The sequence below is a fragment of the Conger conger genome, chromosome 3 (genome assembly GCF_963514075.1).
Source record: "Conger conger chromosome 3, fConCon1.1, whole genome shotgun sequence".
In the NCBI taxonomy this organism is placed as follows: domain Eukaryota; kingdom Metazoa; phylum Chordata; class Actinopteri; order Anguilliformes; family Congridae; genus Conger; species Conger conger.
The window spans coordinates 61,757,902-61,777,377 of NC_083762.1; the positions used below are offsets into that span (position 1 = coordinate 61,757,902).

General features: G+C 40.9%; 1 pseudogene; it reads right to left on the bottom strand.

Moving 5' to 3' along the window:
• Positions 1-324: 324 nt before the first annotated feature.
• On the bottom strand, positions 325-18,478 carry LOC133123502 (uncharacterized; annotated as a pseudogene).
• Positions 18,479-19,476: the final 998 nt, after the last annotated feature.

The following is a 19,476-nucleotide window of genomic DNA, read 5'->3' on the forward strand; positions in this document are numbered from 1 at the left end:
GAACCAATCAGAATAACACCAAACATCACTATATTCTGACCTGGGATTATCATGAAACATCTTTATACCATCTCCAATATTCCTGTTCTGGAATGTGAGAAAATCCTTCTCTAGCTCTCCCCCACAGGCATGTGTGCCAATGGTGGGGGCTAACAATGTAGGAGGGGGGGAAGTCAGCAAGCTGACCAGCGCATGAGACCAAATGTTCCTTATGACCGGCTTACAGATTCCCCCCTATGGCCCCGAGGGACAAACAACACAGTTCCAAGGGGTCACTGTGAAAGCCGTGGCTGTACATGTAATTCCCTGCAGATGCTTGGGGTCTCAATCCCGACAGTGTTGGCACCTGCAGGGGGCTGAGCACCGAAACAGCAGGGGTAGAAGATTTGAGGGAGTGGAATGAGGCTGGTGATGACGGACTCTCAGAACACCCAGTCCCACCAGTCCCACCATATGTAGGCATCCTGGGCAGAGCCGGTAGAGGAGCTGGCCCTGGACGACCCGTTGCACCAGGTCCATTAGGTCAGTCAGAGACCACGCACACTGTCCAGAAATAGTGTCCTTCCACCACAGAGAGACGTCCACCTCCAGCGGAATTTTCCTCAGAACGCAGATTTGACCCATTACGAAGTCCTCAATCACTTCCAGTCAATCAAGTGACTCGCTGGAAAGGTCAGACCTTCATGCGTGAAGGAGCTCATCTCGCTGATGACGTACTACTGTGGGTGAGACACCTGGACGATCTCAGCATGGCCAGACAAAAACTGAATCCCAATACATTTGGCACAAAATGGGAAAATATTGTTAGACATATAATAATGACAAGATGTTTCATGACAACCAGTGCGAGTGGTGAATATGGTCTTCATGTCCCTTATAGAGATATGCACCAATACGGTGATCTAATTTAAATACCTGATTCTTCACTACTACGCAGGTTGAGCGTATGGTAGTGGAATTTAGATAGACCTGTCTTAGGTGAATCAAAGGAAAAGAAACCAAGAATCCAATATAAACAGTACAACTATTTATAGTAAACATACAAACAATACATAGACACATTAATGAGGTGGATAAAGAATATTTTATCTTTGTTCTGACACAATCCACCTATGCCAGCCTAAGGCCTCAATGAATTCCCTTACGACATGACTAGGGTTCTTGTGCAGACAAAAGTCCAGAATATCTTGCTGGCAGCAGCAAACCAACCCTTGGCATATGTTCTGCAGGCTAAGACACGCTCGATGGTATGGGTCTGATGGACAAGTGAACAGCTAATAGAATGGAGCGCCTGCGCTTCAGATCTAACAGCCGTGAATATATTTTTTGTAAACTATGAATGATATGTTTGAGACCAGTGATCATCTGGTTTACCAAACTTGATGAAATTTAGGATAATGAATTATCCTATAAGTATTTGGAAGGCACGTCTGCCTAAGAATTCAGGAACTAAATTATCGAGCTGTGCCTGTAGCCATGCATACTACTATATTGCAGTATATCGCATGCAGAACAGAATACTGGGATGGTTAAAACTAACATATACCAAACACAAGATGTATAACGCAGCTATTTGCTTTAAAATATAAACATTTATGCAGGGTGAATGTCTGCACAAATCCATACGTCCAATCAAAGAATGAATTAAAAACAATAAAAATATACACATTTATGCAGGGTGAATGGCTGCATAAATCCGTAATCAAATGAAAGAATAAATCAAAAACAATAAAAATATACATTTATGCAGGGTGAATGTCTGCATAAATCTGTAATCAAATTAAATAATTAATCAAAAACAATAAAAATATATACATTTATGCAGGGTGAATGTCTGCATAAATCTGTAATCAAATTAAAGAATTGATCAAAAACAATACATCAAAACAAAACAATTCATACACTCTCTCAAGATAAACCATTGAGAGTGCAGGTTCACTGCTCTTACAACAAGAAACACCACACATGACAAACACTTAGGGAAGGAGAGACAAGACGCACAAAGGGAGCAGTGAGAGCTGTGAGGGGGGGGCAGTGAGGAACTGAAAAGCTTGAAACTGTGGGGGGAGTAGAATGACCCATAAATCAGTCCTTGCCAGAAAATGACCCCCCTTGTTAGGTTTTATGCCCAGAGGTGTAAATAAGAGGAGGAATTGCTTCTTCTCTTTTACTCTGAAATTTGCTTAAACATTTTTCATTTGGAACACCTTCCAAAATATAAGCCAATTCAGTGTTACTGGGCTATAAAGACCTCTCCTGTTGTAAACATCTCACCGTATAGGTACAGATGCCACAGGTCACTGTAAATCAGTGAAAACTTTAAAGGGTTCATTTCATGGCATTAACTAGTTTATCTAAGGTCTAGAAAATATTCTAATATATATATTTTGTGTTAGTGGGAGAAACCACACAAACATACAATTAGATTTAGGTACACACATGCCTCAGTTAATCTAACTGGCATCCAAGTAAGTATATTAGTATTATTAACTAACAATTCTTAAAGGACATGCACAGACATGCAGTATACCGTATATAACAATATAAATTATCTGCATTCACAGTGGTGCAACTAGAGCACACAAAGTGAAGCAGAGGAAACTAATATGGTACACCAAGATGCACTATACATTTGGCCTATGCCTAAATAATTTAATTTATCCGATAGGACAAATTATATAATCAGGGATTTCATCCTGTTTTACAACAGATGTATCCCCACTAGGGCAAAGCCTATGTGACATCTATTATAGAACATTTAGTAGATTTAATTTTACATATGTCCATAACAAATATTTCACAAACTATTGCCTATGCATTTAATTATAAGTATACAACTGTTGCCAATACAGGTAGCACATGCCAGAGGACTCAGTTTCCAGCCGCTCAGAAAGACAGAAATTCTGTGAGGCGACACCCGACCCCCGTCTCAGAGGTCTAGACATAGGCACCACGTGCAGAATATTCCCCAACCTTGTAGCAGCGCATCAGAGGGGTGGAGACTTATATCTGCTGTGGCACCCAGCGGCCCTATGACGTAACATCGGGCCTAGTATACAGAGATATCGCAACCACTGATACAGGCCTCAATCACTGAGACTTAAAACTGCTGTTCCCTACGGACGGATACCCGATAGTCTCAAGTCTTGTTATAAACACCATACTTGTTATAACCACCACAATCAAAGGGCTTGAGAAGTATACCCGCCGTGGAACACAGACAACCTGGGAACCTAGAACCTAGGCTATGCCCCTGATTCAGCACCCAGTTGCAACTTATAACAATTTCTGCAATTATAATGGAGAAACTTGCCACCTTTAACGGAGCTCAAGCTTACTCCAAAATTAATATTATATATGCGCATCCTAACAGACCGCACACATATATGTATTATTATACAACTTTCAAAGCTTACCAGCTCATAAACCACTCATCTCTACATACAGATCTAAACACTTTTACCTTCTCTGTGACATGCTTGTTTGCAAACCTGTTGCTACCGGAGCCTACTTGCTCTCTAAGCTATTAGCCACCGCAACACAGCGCCGTTACAAAACATGCACAGCAACATTTCTCTCTCTTTACCTCCTCCAATAATTACGTTACATACCCTGAGAGGTAGTAACCTGCAAATATGACTGGATTTTACGGTCCCAGCCCTGTATAGGATATGTCGATTCCCTAAACAGTGTACATGCAGTAAAATAACACAACTCTCCCAAACATATGCCGATATGAAAGAAATTGTGCTACTCACCACACCAAGGACCGCAAAACCAGATGGTACCCGCGGTAACGGGTATCATGCCGGAATGCAACAACACCACCAGAAAGGACAAACTTCAGACACCTCACCCATTGTAAGCCTCGGCAGACGAATCTTACATGGATGAAGTTTGATCACATAATGAAATTAGATCACGTCGGGGTCACCACTTGTAGAACCTGCACAGCTAGACCAATGAGGGAATAGCTGGAGGTGAAGGGACGACGTGTTCTTTCCTGGCGGTTGAATGAAAGATTTTAAATTATCAAACTCCGCACACGAACAGAGCACAATTATGTTTAGGAATATACTGGGTCTGTTGCCACGGGTCGGATATGGATTGACCTGCCCCATATCCCGCTTACAACTGGCCTGAAACAGATCAGTAATATTCCTAATATTCTCCGTTCGTAAACGGGGCCGTTTTGAAAGCTTAGTGGTTACTCTCGTTCCACTCGTTGATCTGACTCCATTTAAAATATAATTTAGAAATTTGGGTTTGCAATTTACGCGGACCTCCGGAGTGATTACATTCGACTTGTACCTGCGCCACCATTACTCAATAGATGCTCCCGGGATTAGCATTACTGCTGAAATCTCAGTTCGGTGGAGAACTCAGAGGCTGAGGGTCCAATCAACACAATACATGCAAACCTGCCATGATATTTGCGAGCCCAGGTCGGCGTAGCATTGTCTGGGCTCCTTAGAGCTAATTTGGTAGGAACCGGCGTAACGCCCATGGGTTCCCTTCGCACCAGATTACAGGAGCCTTGCGTCGCCCGACCCTTTAAGGGACAGAAATTGCTGGCCTCACAACTTAGAACTATCACAGGTGTACCGCCCCGCCGATCGGTCGGTCTTTTGGCCACCATTTCCCCCTGAGTATTTCAGTTGTAATTTAGGCTGAAAAGGTACAAGATGAATTAGAGTCATGGAGATCACGCAAGTTACAAGCAAAATAGTTTATTTGCAGACAGGTAGGCAGTTAACGTAGAATATCAGTCAATTACAATTAGATAAATTGAAAATAAAAAGTATAGAGTAAAGAATCTTACCCAGCCTGCTTTCGCTACACACATATACAGAATATGCACAGTGTGGGAAATCGAGTGCGATCTTCCACTGCTACACATACATACATACATACATACCCAAGACATGTTGTGTGGGAAGTCGAATACGATCTTCCCGATACTTACATACACGCATACCTACATAAGACATGTTGTGTGGGAAGTCGAATACGATCTTCCCCGATTGGTCTGTCTCCCTTGCTTTTATGCCAAATCACACGTTTGAAACCAGGCGGCAGTGCCATAAATCAACCTGGAGGGGTGGTCAAATCTGGAATTTAGACCCCCACCGTTGGGGGTTGTTGAGTAGGGAAAATGAGATGATTACCAGGAGAGGACGTGTAGGTTTTCCCTTGAGTTATTGAAACTATGGTTGATTAAAATCCATTTGGTATGAAATGTATCTCATCTGATTCGTTGACTTTACTGGATCACATCCATACCAAACAGATTATCCTAATGTTTTGTTATGGTGCAGTTATCATGAAACTTCCCTCCTGATTATCCATTTTACATGCAATTCCTGTTACCATTACATAAGACTTAATGCAATAATACAAGGATCACATGGGCAATGTTTTCAAGGTGTTACTGGGTCTATTTACCATCTAAACAACAGTTTTGAGGTTTTCATTCAAGAGAGTAGTCCCTGGGGTAATGACAGCAGTGCCCAAAGGAGGGCACTGTGGTACTGCCCGGAGTCTTTCCCCCTGGAAGTGACCAGGTGTGGGGTCATAAGATGTTAGGCACATTCCTTTCCCGGGAGTTTTAATGGCCCACATGGCCTAATTGCCCGGGAACCGCTCATCCACCCACCATATATCTCTCCTTTATCATCTTGGTGTCACTGGTCTGGAACTCCTCAAAAGGTACTACAAACAGTATTGTCCTTTGTCCCTTTTGACACGCCCCAGAACCCCCACCTCACAAATGGCAGAGTCAACCCCCAGCTCACAGGCTCTTCACAGATGGCAGCCCCATCATATCTATGAATGCTGTAGTTGGGAGTTTTCATGATAACTGCATTATGCTGTAAATATGTCTTTGTGCCTCTCATGGTAATATACCTTTTGGATAAACCTGATTTGGGTGAATGAAAGGAAAGGAGACATCCCAGACTGTTTGGTTTCTTCTCCTTATCTCCGAAATCCAGTTCTAAACAGTGAGTCACCCATCTATAATTTACAGCCAGGCCCACCCGGCAGGGGGCTAAAACACCTGGCTTCTACAGAGCTTTTGTCCAGTTTCCCCTCGGCTCCTGAATGGTTGTGATATCAAAAATAGACTGTTACAAAAACTAGACCATTACACCAGTCGCACTGAACCAATCAGAATAACACCAAACATCACTATATTCTGACCTGGGATTATCATGAAACATCTTTATACCATCTCCAATATTCCTGTTCTGGAATGTGAGAAAATCCTTCTCTAGCTCTCCCCCACAGGCATGTGTGCCAATGGTGGGGGCTAACAATGTAGGAGGGGGGGAAGTCAGCAAGCTGACCAGCGCATGAGACCAAATGTTCCTTATGACCGGCTTACACTACTCATTCTGCTTATTTATAGAATATTTGATTGTCAAATATATTTTAGTTTCAGGGCATATTTGCATGCTTGTGCAGCACAGTTATGGGTTCGCATGAGAGATCATGCAAGGAATTTCAGGACGGTTAAGGCAAAAAAGTCAAGAAGACCTATTTTTACTTTGTTAAATGGCATTCCAGTGACCTTAAATACACATTCAAGTGCTGTACAGTTAAAAAAAATAAAGATAAGGACATAATACATGAATGTAAGTCAGAAAGAATTGTATATACTAGTTTCTGTCATTGTGATACAGCCCCTGTCTCCTTTTGCAGGCTTCTAGAGCCATCAGCTAGAAGAATGAATAGAACCGCCCATATTTTGGAAAACTGCTGATTCAGGAAATAGCTGACAGTTGTAATAACAAATCACAGGATGGTAGGCAGAGTTTCAAATTAGACAATAAATTCAAATGTTTTCCATAGCCAATAGGTAGACAAATAAATATGTCTCAGCTTAGAATGTGTTTTCCTACAATTATTTTGATTTCTATTGACAGAACTTAATATTGCATACGTCTGAAATAAAATGCTCAAAAAACTTCTGGAACGTGATCCCTTTTGGCAAAGCAGTGAGCAGCAGTCATGAGGGCAGAGGTGTGTTGTTAATGAGAGAGGTCAGAGGAGAAGGGCCAGACTGGTCAAAGCTGACAGGAAGGTGACAATAATGCTAACAGCCACACATTACAACAGTGATATGCAGAAGAGCATCTCTGAACACACAATGCGTCAAACCTCTAAGTGGATAGTCTACAGACCAATAAGGCTAAAAAATAAGTCTAATAAATACCTAAGAATTTACTCACTGAGGGTATGTATTCAGTATTTTGAAGGTAAAGTGAAAGCTTATTATCTTAGAGCTGTTTACTGATTTTGGATGATCTTGCGCACTGGATCAGGTCTCCTGAGGCTAATGACTTTTTTTGTGAATCACCATCTTCTGCACATAAAACTTACTGACAGGCACAGGCAGATCGATCTCTGAACACGGTGGAGTTGATTTGACAGAAACTGATACAGTGGGCTTGTTATATCCCTCCAAAGCTGAAATGTAGCCATTTTGAGCCCTCTTTCTTTTCCATCATTTTTACATTATTTTCGTATCAGCAACACCGGCAGGTTCAGACCGAATATAAAGTGTTTTCTGAAAACGGCTCCCTACTCCTTGCATTACCTAGCTCTCACTGTCAAATAGTACCCGGGGATTTAACAAGTGGTTTTAACAAGGATTGTCATGACAACGAGGTGCTTTCAAGGGCAGGGCCTGTCCGTTACACGTGTGTAGGTGGTTAATATTGCGTGAGGATAAGCTGTTGAACATGCTTTTCATTTTGGCAGATACTGTTTACCATACTTGCGACAAGTTCCGGAAGCATCCGAACACAGACACCGTCGGGTGAAACAATACCATACTTTTTATTTGGCTAACGTGTAGAAGTGGGTTAACAAATAGGTCTCCTCAGTAGCCAAACATGACCCCCGCATGGCTCAGGCCATGTTACCATGACACCCTGATCAGAGAGGGAAGACTGCATAAAGTGTTATCTTTGCAAGAGGTCAGCTGGACAGACTCTCCTTTGTGTTCATGGTGCTCTCAGAGTCAGACACAGTCTCTCTCTCCGGCTCTCTCTTTCTCTCTAGTCATACAACAATCTAGCAAGATTCTTATGTCATATAATATATACACAAGTCATATAATTAACACATATGGCAGCAAGTGCATATATAAGCAAATATAATCAGAATTTATGTTCGATTATAGGAAGGTTAGCATGTGGGACTCTTTCCCCAAATCGTAGTTTTAGTATTATGATGTGATATGATTTGTGATAGCCTAAATAGCCCTTCAACCCCAACTTTTGTATAAGTTTAAATGCCAAAACACTGTACTTTCGCTGTATTAAATGTATTAATTGTACAACACATATCACTACTAAAACATACTTTAAATCTGCTGCTACAAATCCTCTATATGATTCATAGGTTGTTTATATATGCACCATTTTCCATTTTGGATTTAATGTATGCTTTCTAATATGAAAGAGGCCATGAACACAAAATGAATAACATAAGTCATGACTTGAAAAACATCTCACTAGATTCTCTCTCTCTCTCTCTCTCTCTCTCTCTCTCTCTCTCTCTCTCTCTCTCTCTCTCTCACACACACATACACACACTCCAAAGAAAACAGTGATTGCTATTTGTTGGCAATGTTACATCTAATCTTTATTTACGCATACACCTTTTGACTTTGAGACAGTGTGCTTGTAATACTTTTCTATCTGCTGCATTTTGTTATTCACTGACAGGAATGCCATTGTTGCTGATATAAGCATTCCTTGTTCCTGTTCTGGAGGTGGGGGTAATTTGGGTCTTTCTAAATCAATGCCAGTATGTTCCCTATATCCCTCTCTGCCAGGCAAGCCGGCAGACTTATGCTGGAACACAGCACTGGAGCAATTAATTCGCTGACGAGGCCCTCCAGGGTCAATAGTGTATGACAACACTGCCAGTTTCTTTGTGTTTCCCATGGACACAGTCAGCCCGCAAATTAAGCACGCAAACACGCAAACGAACCAAGTAACTCAGGTAAGCCACCTCGCTAAATATTAGGGGAAAGAAGCACAAATATTGTGTAATGGGTCGGGTAGGTTGGGGAGTTGAGTGGCTATACCATTCCAGCACTTAAATGGGCCCCACAGTCTGGTTTAAATTCTTCACCGTGCCAGTACTTACTGTGATCATCAGCCCCACAGGGATTCATCAGTACCCCAGGATGGGAGGGTTTCAGTCAGCTGATATGACAGTGAGTCATCATGTCCCAGCAACCCCCGCTGGCCAAGCAGCCATCCGCAAATCCTCCTGTTGATCTGCATATGAAGTGTCCTCTTTCAACTCCTTTCATTTCAGCTCGCAAATAAGAAGCAGTGGCTGATATCAAGTGCTTCAGAGGAGAGTGCATGCTTCTCTGTATTATCAATAGTGCACATACACTCAGCGAGCACTTTATTTGGTATTTATTAGATTTATTTTTTAGGCTGTTGTGTGTGAAAATCCTCAAACCGCAGTGTCTGGCACCAACAATCATTCCACAGTCAAAGTTACTGAGATCACATTTTTTCCTGATTCTGATGGTTGATGCGAATATTAACTGAAACTCCTGACCCATATCTGCATAATTGCATGTATTGCACTGCTGCCGCACAATTGGCTGATTAAATAATTGCATGAATAAGTAGGTGTTCCTAATAAAGTGCTCAGTGAGGGTAGATGCACTTATCCAGAATTACTCATTCTCTCCAGCTCTCATTCTTTACATACAATAAATTTATACAGCTCTATTTTTATTTACTGAAACAATTCAAATGGATTGAAGTTAATTTATACTTTATTGAACCCCATGGAGTAATTTGTCCTCTGCATTTAAAGTGTCAATCTGTGTATCTTTCATATAAAAAAACATAGTTGATGCCTTCCCTAGAAGGTGTCTATGTAGCAATATCGATTCAATGTGTTCTTAAACTGCTCCTCTGTATGGTGGTTTCCACTGATAGTGTTGGGTGTGACATCCTGCCATGTATTCAAATATGATGATGCATGCACTGGAACTTGCTTGCTGAATGCAAAAGTGCCTAAAATCCAAAAGGTATCGTTAAAATGAGGTTTGACAATATTACTCTGCCAGCCAACATTATTGGTTGTCTCTCGGCAGTCCTCTTTCCCCAAAATATGCTACAGCTTGATTATCTCCGAAGAAAAATAAGCACTCCGCTCCTAGTCATAGCTTTGAATGGAAATTTGGTATTCGAACTGTGAAAACAAACTTGTGAGACTGCCAGTCACCACAGTGGACAGACACTGTGAAATGCCCAGGGACCAACTCCAGGTCTGAGGCCTGTGCCTTGGCCAAGGGCAATGGCAGGAGTATCCTGCTTAGGGCAACCTGTAGCCTAGTGGTTATGGTACATGACTGGGCTCCTACAACCTATAACCTTTTGCAAGACCAATTCCGTAACCATTATGCTACTGCTGCCATTTGTAACAATTGGTCCTCAGAGAACCATTCAGTGTATCCTTTTGTTGTTATTGCTTCCCACTTCCTGTATTTGTTGTGCATCTCAGCTGAATATCTAGCCTGTCCAATCCATGTGTATGTCCATCCTAGTAATGCTGTCAGTTGTGATTGTGATTAATAACAGCTATCAACTGAGATTGTAATTCATTAGTTCAGCTGGGTTTCTGGTCTTACCAAAACATGATTCATTTTGTCCACATTGGAAGCTGATTGGTGGAATTAATCTCTGAGATGTGGCAGTTGATTGCACTGACAATCAACTAACAACTAGCAACAGGAAAACCTTTAGAGATTTTAGAGAGACACAGATATTAATGCTTTTGTATCTTTTAAATTTCAGTTTTAGCTTCAATCAGATAGCACATAAAAGGCAATTGAAAATTATTATTAACCCAACAAATAAATATATGATATACGCTCACCGAGCACTTTATTAGGAACATTGTACTTTTTACTTTACATTTACATTTTTATTATTTCTGCGATTATCAATTATCTAATCAGCCAATTGTGTGACAGCAGTGCAAGGCATGCAATCATGTAGATACAGGTCAGTGAATGTTCACATCAACCATCAGAATGGGGAAAAATGTGATCTAAGTGACTTTGACCGGGGAATGATTGTTGGTGGCAGACAGGGGGGGTTTGAATATCTTGGAAACTGCTGATTTCCTGGGATTTTCATGCACACTAGTTTCTAGAGTTTTCAAGGAAAAAAACTCAATCCAGTGAGCAGCAGTTCTGCAGACAGAAACAACTTGTTAATGAGAGATGTCAGAGGAGAATGGCCAGACTTGCCAAAGCTGACAGGAAGGTGACAGGAAGGTGACAGTAACGCAAATAATCACACATTACAACAGTGGTAAGAGCATCTCTGAACACACAACGCATCATAACTCCAGATGGATAGGCTACAGCAGTCTAAAAAATAAGTCTAATAAATTCCTAATAAAGTGCTCGGTGAGTGTAGGTACATGCAATAATTTAACAGGTTAGCATACACACTTTGTAACCCCTTAAATGCACTTTAGCAGGGAACACTTTCAATGGATGAATGCCCAAGGATACAAAATAAGTTTCCAGAAAAGGTTTCCAATTGACATGTGTCTACATGTTTTGAATTTCCCTTTCCTTATTTTTTGGAATAAGACCACATTTTATCCTACAATAAATTATCCCTCAATTTGCTGCAAAAAAAAAAAAAACTTACCACAGTTGCCGCAATAAGTGAGCCAATCAAGAGTTTAATTTAGACAATTTGAAGAAACAAACAAAAACAAGCTGCACTCTAATGATTAAAGCCACGGTCGAGTGAGATTAGTAGAGTTTTTTTTTTCCTCATTCTATAATCAAGCTCCTTTAAAGAGATGTAAATTTCCTTAGCTGTGGCGCAAATCCTGTTCAAGTGATTTTACTGCAGCTGCGGAATTGGCAGAGGCACGAGCAGCTACTAGATCACCCCACAACGCTTCTCCGTCCTACGCTGTTCATTTACTCCCCTTTTTCACTTTGTTGTAATTTACAAGACCGTAATTCTTTTACCTCCAGTATTACCACCATCGACTACTGGGAACTGGGAATGCGATCATTCAATCTAAGCTTGGCTTGGGGAGAGGAATTCAGTACAAGCCCAGACTTGCCCCTTAGCTGTGATCAGATCCTGCCCACCCCTCTGCCACCTACAAATTGGGTTTGCTGCAGTAGATGTTAGTGTACTTCAGGGCTCTGCTGTACCCAGAGCGGCAATACAGCAGACTGCCTGTCCCTGAAGTGACCTGAAGGCTAAGCAGCTTTACCTTGTTTTTGTTTTTGCCTCTTGGCAAAATGCGTGTAGTGATAGGGACAGCTCGGTGCGGAGAGAGAGTGGGGGCTGCTCAATCTGGTCAATGGGATTTAGTCCTTCCTCTGTGTCTGTGTCTGTGCCTGTGTCAGTGTTTTGCATGTCAATGTGTTTGCGCCAAGGTGTGTGTGTGTGCGTGTGCGTGCATGTGAGTGAGTGTGCAAGGATTAATGTAGTGATTGTGTCCCCTCTTTTCCTCCATATATGAGCAAGTAAGGCATTGGTCGGGGGTGCCATGTTGCTAGGCGACACAAAGATTGACGAAGGCTGGGGGGCAGAGGTAGGGGTGGGGGGTCATTTATAAACCCATTATCCCGCGCTGCTGCCGGGACCAGAGTCTGTTGGAAAAGCAATTTGGTGTCGGGAACGGAGGGCCAAAAGCCAACGGAGAAAGGCCGAGTTAAAAATGGCTGGGTGTTATGTTTTGAGATGACTTGTGGTCTGATGCTATTTCTCATCTGGGTCTGCCCTCTCTGATTTGAGCACAAGTGCCACGCTGTTTTCTCCAGGCCGCAGATGACAGTGCTTAATATCTCGACATTAGCAAGAGCTTGGCTCAGCCAAAGGCGCCTGCACTATAATGTATTGGCACACACTGCCAAACAAAAACAAAAAACTCCACTACAGATGCATCATTTTTTAATTTATGCACCTGTGGAGGAGTTTTTTGTTTTTGTTTTTTGCAGTTTTTTATTTTTCTAAAATATCTTTATAGTTTATAGTGTTTATAGCGAATACATTATCCTGGTCAATCAGTTTCCCATCTTAGTAATGACTAAGTTCAACATACAATAATTTTGAACTTCTAACAGTCAAGAGAGGAATACCAGCAACAAACGCCATTAAACCACAACACTGTTTATCCCTCCCCCTTCTCTGTAAATGTGCTGAAGTTGAAACGCTGTGGCAATTAGAACCCATTTTCAACCAATGAGCTTGAATTATTGAACAGTTATACAATGTTTTGGTACAGAGTGTCGGGCCATCAACTGTATATTTTTAAACCTGAATTTAAGGACTATAAACACAGGCAGAGGGTCAGTCAACATGTCAGTGAGCCTATTTCAATGATAGGAAGGGATTTACAGTGGTCTTGTAACAATGTTTTCACACAAAAATCTTACCTATTGTACCTTACATTTGGTTATAATCAGTGGCAATAGTGATGGCAGCAAGGGGTAGTTGTTAGAGACATTGGGCTGTAGTTATTTGGGGCATTGGCCTGTAGTTGTTTTTGCTTTAAATATTTTAGCAAATAGTTGCTAGGGACATTGGCATGTAAAGCTAAGGTTACAGGTTAGATTCCTAGATAGGGCACAACTGTTTTAATCTCGAACAAGGTACTTATCTTCTAAATAAATAATGTACTTCATAAATGGAAAGTACTGTACCTAAAAATTGAGGATACTGCATTAAGAAAAAAAAAATCATTTTTTGTGGATCTAGTAACCACTCTCTGCCATACATTTTTAATATTTTAAAAACATTGTTTAAAATTCAACTGCAGTTCCAGTTTGGAAGTCAAACTGACATTGTTAATGGCACATAAAAGCAATATCCCCTTATCACCTAAATCTCACAGTCCATGGGCCCCATCCTCAAATCAATATCTTATGTTGCAGATGTAGATTAGGGAAATTTGTCAGACACTTGACCTAGTGGGGAAAGGATTCCAGCCTGCTTATATGTGGGTCATGCTGTGTGTGACCGCAAAACAGATTACACCAGGAAGAGGAAATGGGATTAGGGTCGGGTGACATATACAAAATCTCCCCTGATCACTCCTTAATCAACTGTGTGTAGCTTGGGGTAAATCCACAAATCCTGGAATACGTTGCACCCGCTTAAAAACAAAAACACACACACACACACACACACATACATACACATACACATACACGAATAACACATCACCCCCATGGCTGTGTTTAACCAAAAACAAAACAAAACAAAAATAAATAAAACACAGCAAAACACTCCCATAGCACCCACTTGGAAGGCACAGTGATAGAACATCGGGTGTCATGGGAGAATAAGTGATATGACCCAAATCACGTTCAACTGTTTTGCTTCAACAGTGTTGCATATGCTAAAAACAAGACACACAGTATGAGTCATGTGACTCTCCTACCACTTAGTCCTATGTCAAGAAGAGGCCAGCTAGGGGATAACCCCAGAATAATCCCCTCTCTACTTTAGTGTTGTTTTACTTGAGGTAGCCGGCTGCTGGAATATTCTGCTAAAACTGAACTATACCCCCCACCCCCTTGATGTAGCATGCTGGAATAGTCCACAAAAACTGAAATATACGCACCCCCCACATCCATTTCTGTGTCCGTCACTCCCTCAAATGAATTCCAGTGCAAAGCTGTTTTTCAGACGGGTTTCTCTGCTGGTTGTCCATGACCTCATACCCAATCCTAACCAGTGGAGACTGACAGATGGTCCATTTTTCATGCCAGCACATCGTCTCATGACCCTGGGTAATCATGTGACCTCTGTGCAAGACAGTCTTCTCTGGTTCATTGGGATTACGTACAGCCACACTTTTGTGGTGTTTTTATTGGTGCTGGTGATTCTATAGCATAAGTGTTTTACTTATGCTATGTAATTGGAGACATTTACATTGCTCATGATAGCTTCAGTTTGAATATAATAAAAGATAAGGGAGCATTTGGCCAATTCCTATTTTTATAGCAAATTTTAGCAATATGATTTGCCCCAAAACAAAACCATTGCTGTGTTAGTGGTAATATAATGGGTATATATCTCCATCTAGTGGGGAATATCAAAATTGAAAACGGATTGGGTAATTGTTCCCAGTCACAGTTATCATTCAATATTTTATATTATTTAAGAACTGTACAGGCATAGTAATATACAATTTGTTTTCCATTACAATGTATTAAATATTGTATTAAATGAATGAATAAGACAAAGAAAATCTTAAATCGGGAAACAAATGTAAAACAATAATCTCACAAAAAATTACCTTTACCCACATGAAATTAGATAAAATAATTGATTTCTTTAAAAAATATATATGAAATAGAATCTAGCTCAAATCTCAAGTGAGTTTTGTCATCAAAGTATTTTGTTATAAACACATCTAGATCTGGAATATACCTATTGCAATTACAAAGAAGTACTTACAATACTTCAAATGCCTTCTATCCAAAATAGTCTTCATTAACGTTGCCATATTCACAAAAATCTCCTCCAAACGTCCTCTACCACACACGCCATCACGCACGGATGCACACACACGCACACACTCCTGAGATCATGATCATCTGCAGTGTGTTAGGCATTCTGTAATGAAGTTATTCATCTGGATATTTCTTTCTGGCTTTTACAGCATTCATCACTTAGATAGATTTCAGGATCCTTAACGACGAGGAAAATATTATCAAATACATTAACCGTAGTCAACATCTCTGTAAATACAGGTCAAAATTGAATTATTGGTCTTTTTCCAGTACCATTCTCCATCAAATAAACATTCCTCCATTTCGAATACCACTTAAAGGGCATCTCCACAGTAAAATAAAGAAATGCAAAGCCTTCTAAATGAAAAATATCAATCGTTTGGTAAATATTGCATATTTCTTTTGTTATTTTCATTGAAAATTCGAAACACAAGCTGAAGCCTAAATCATGGCAGAGTTGTGTCGGTAGTATCGTTAGAGTCTCTCATCTCTCTTTGTGAGAGGCTGTTGACTGTCCCCTCTGCCCTGTGTTCAGTTCCTAATCAATGTTGAATTGGATTTAAGTCTTTAGATTGAACTGATTGCTTGCCTTCGTATCAAGCACTAGGTGTGTCTATGTAGTATCATGCATTATTATCATGTTACTTATGATACATTACTATGAAGAGAGGAAAGGCACCTGATCCCATGGTATACACACACACAAAACATTTATTAAAAAATAAAAAAAATAGATTAGATTTACAGAAAGACTGACACACCACTTGCACACCAGTGCAATGCTGGTATATTGCTGGAAAAATATAAACAAGGGAACATCTTTTAGAAACGTTTCATTTTAATGTTACACAAAGGTACATTTTCTATTATGAAATTAATTTTTTTCTGTAGCTGTTGTGCGTTTCTTTTTGCAAGCACAAGCCCATATGCATTTCATAATGCATTGTCATTTGTCATTTTGCCATTTGTAAGGCATAATTACTTTAATGTGGTATAAAACAGCACAATGAAAGGGATAAAATTACTTTAGCAATAAATATAAGATGACGTAGGACTTCAAAAGCATGTGTGCTGCAGCAGTGGAGAGAACAGTCAACAACACGATCACGCCATTAGGGCGATACGCATCAAACAGTTAAGTATCTTTTTAATCTTGGTGCCTGGCAACAGTAAAGGTTGCTACTCAGCGGTGGGGTCAGACCAGTCTTCTGTGAAGTGCTTGGAAGACAGCCGACTGTTTTAAGCCAAAGTTTCTGTTCACCTCAGAGCACCATCCCATGATTCTGAGTCTTTTTAAAACTTCGCTAAAAACATCTAAATCTATAAACTGACCCAACTATCGAGCTTTTTTTGCACCTTACTGCTACATAGGATGTCTTCAAGTTCGAGAAAAATGTTTCTGAGAAAGGAATCCAATCATTCAGTTTTCAATGCCTGAAGCAGCTGTCCTCACATACTCCTTGTTAAATGCATTGGCAGACAATCGTTCAAATGTGTAGACCACAATACAAATGAACAGCCAGAGGGATAAAAACCATATCTAGTCCAAAAAGGACACTCCAGAGTGGCAAAGCTGTAATCTTAATGAAGCCCCCCTAAGTGTAGCCTAAGCCATTCTTTAAGCATTGTGTACTTTTAACACTCATTCCAATCTCCAACATTGCCCAGAAATCGGATGGTTCCAGTCGGCTGGGATAACAGTGATAGATCTTAGGACAGTCAAAATATATTTTGCAGAATTTTATTTTTGTTCAATACTTGGTTAATCAATAAATTAAATAACTTTCTATGGTCTCATATAATTATCATCATCAGCTGATTGGTAGTTGGGCAGGTGGAGGGCTGCAGGTGGCTTCATCCTGTGGGGGAAAACCGGTTTAAACTGGCCCAGAATGCATGGAGGACTGCAGAGAAAACATCAGCACTGAGAGGTGCGAATGGCTTTTGTGCTACTTCTGGGCACTGCGAGATGTGTTGTGTAAACAACCATTGACTCTCTTTCCCATGAAATTCATGTAATGGCATCGTGGTGACATGGTGACATCATAAGAGCACAGTGTTGCAACCTGGTTCAAGCTTGTAACAACCACGGGCAGACCATTAATGACAAATAAGTTGATTTAAACTAAAGTGAGGCAACAACAGTAGAATACATAACCATGGGATGTGAGAGTATTAAAATCAGTTGTTTAATGCCATGTTGAATTAGTGTAAACTGTATGTAGCAAACATATTGGTTGGTAAGTCAGACAGGAGAGAAGGGAGGGAGTCCGGGCGTGGCAAACAGAGCAACCATTTTATGAAACAGCCTCACCCACAGGTGTAGCTCATTAAGTTGAGGATCCATTACATTACATTACATTAATGGCATTTGGCAGACGCTCTTATCCAGAGCGACGTACAACAAAGTGCAAAGTGCATACCCATAACCAAGGATCCACCCTTCTGATTCCCAATTACCTGCACAAACAAACAAGCAATGGGAAACACAATCACAATAGTACAACTGGCCCTTTTTGCTAAGTTTCAGCATCAATAAAGTCTGCAAAAAATGAAAGCGCACTGCAGTACAAATAAGACCAAGAACAGTCTGACCTTAAAAAGAAAGGACAGCAGTACTCAGTACCCTTTGAGTTCTGCTGAGGAATGCCATTGGTACAAAGTCATTAAAAAAAAGTTTGTCCGCATGTGCCAGCTCTCTCAGAACACTGCGCACCAAACAAAAGTGCGGCTTCTGATTGGCCGGAAGCGTCAGCCACCTATTGGGCCGGGGGGGGGGCAAGCCCCTTGTAGTGGCTTTCCAGAGGATGAGTCAGCTCTTTGGCATACCTTTCTGGCCCCGCGGGTAGCAGCCACGGGTAGCCATGCCACCGGGCAAGAGTGCGTCGCCACGGAAACAGCCAAACAGAGTACACCGGACACCAGCATGATCTCACAGCCTGGTGTTTTGCCAACAAACGGAAAACGAATTTGGGGGAACAACACGGGCAGTACTCTGTGGCGTAGATTCATTCAAATGTACCGAATAAGTCTCAGCGCTTGCTCAATTAAGTAACAGGGCTTATAGTTGCTAATCACCAAGAAAAAAAATCTCAAAGCATTATTACGCGGATTAGACTGTGTTAATGTTTGTAATGGTGCGGTGCTGTGGATACATTATCTGCCCTGAGGCACAAAGAGGATGAAGCAAGTCTGTGCTTAAATATGAAGTTGGAGAGAAGCAAGATGTGCCATGATTTTATATGAGGAAACCACACCTTCAAGCAGAACGTTACGGCGAAGGTGTGACCATGTGACCATGCGCTGACCAATCGCTGAGTCTTTTGGATTAAATGAGTGGTTGCATTCAGGCCTCTGTTTCCTGGTCTTAGTTTCTCCAATGCTGATCTGCCAAACCTATACTAACACACTCAAATTTGATCTCTAATGTAACTTTACAGAATAGAACTAACAAGTTACAGATAAAGGCTGTTTTTCGAGGCTCGTTTGAGTTTTATTTATTAAAAGCAAGTGGAATTGCATTGATAACTACTGATTTAAGTTCTTTTCCACCCATTGAGACCAAGTGTAAAAAAACATAACATAATACATAGCCACAAAGGGCCTCTTTACAATGTTTTAAATACATTTCTGCCTTTGTAACAGGCACATTTACAATAACAAGGTTTTATTTTTTTGCATCTTCAAAGCAGAACCAGTATGTTTTATTTAACGCAGACTGCAATGGGGTTATTAACATCTCCAGTTGCATTTACATTAGAGGCATTCTGTATCTAGAGCAATAAACAGAGCGTGTATTCCCTGCACGTACAATCAGTCTATAAAGGTCAAGTATCTTGCTCAAGGGCACAACAACAGCAGCTCACCTGGGTCTTGCACTTACGACCTTAGAGTTGCAAGCTGAGTATCCCAGCCTCTATGCTACT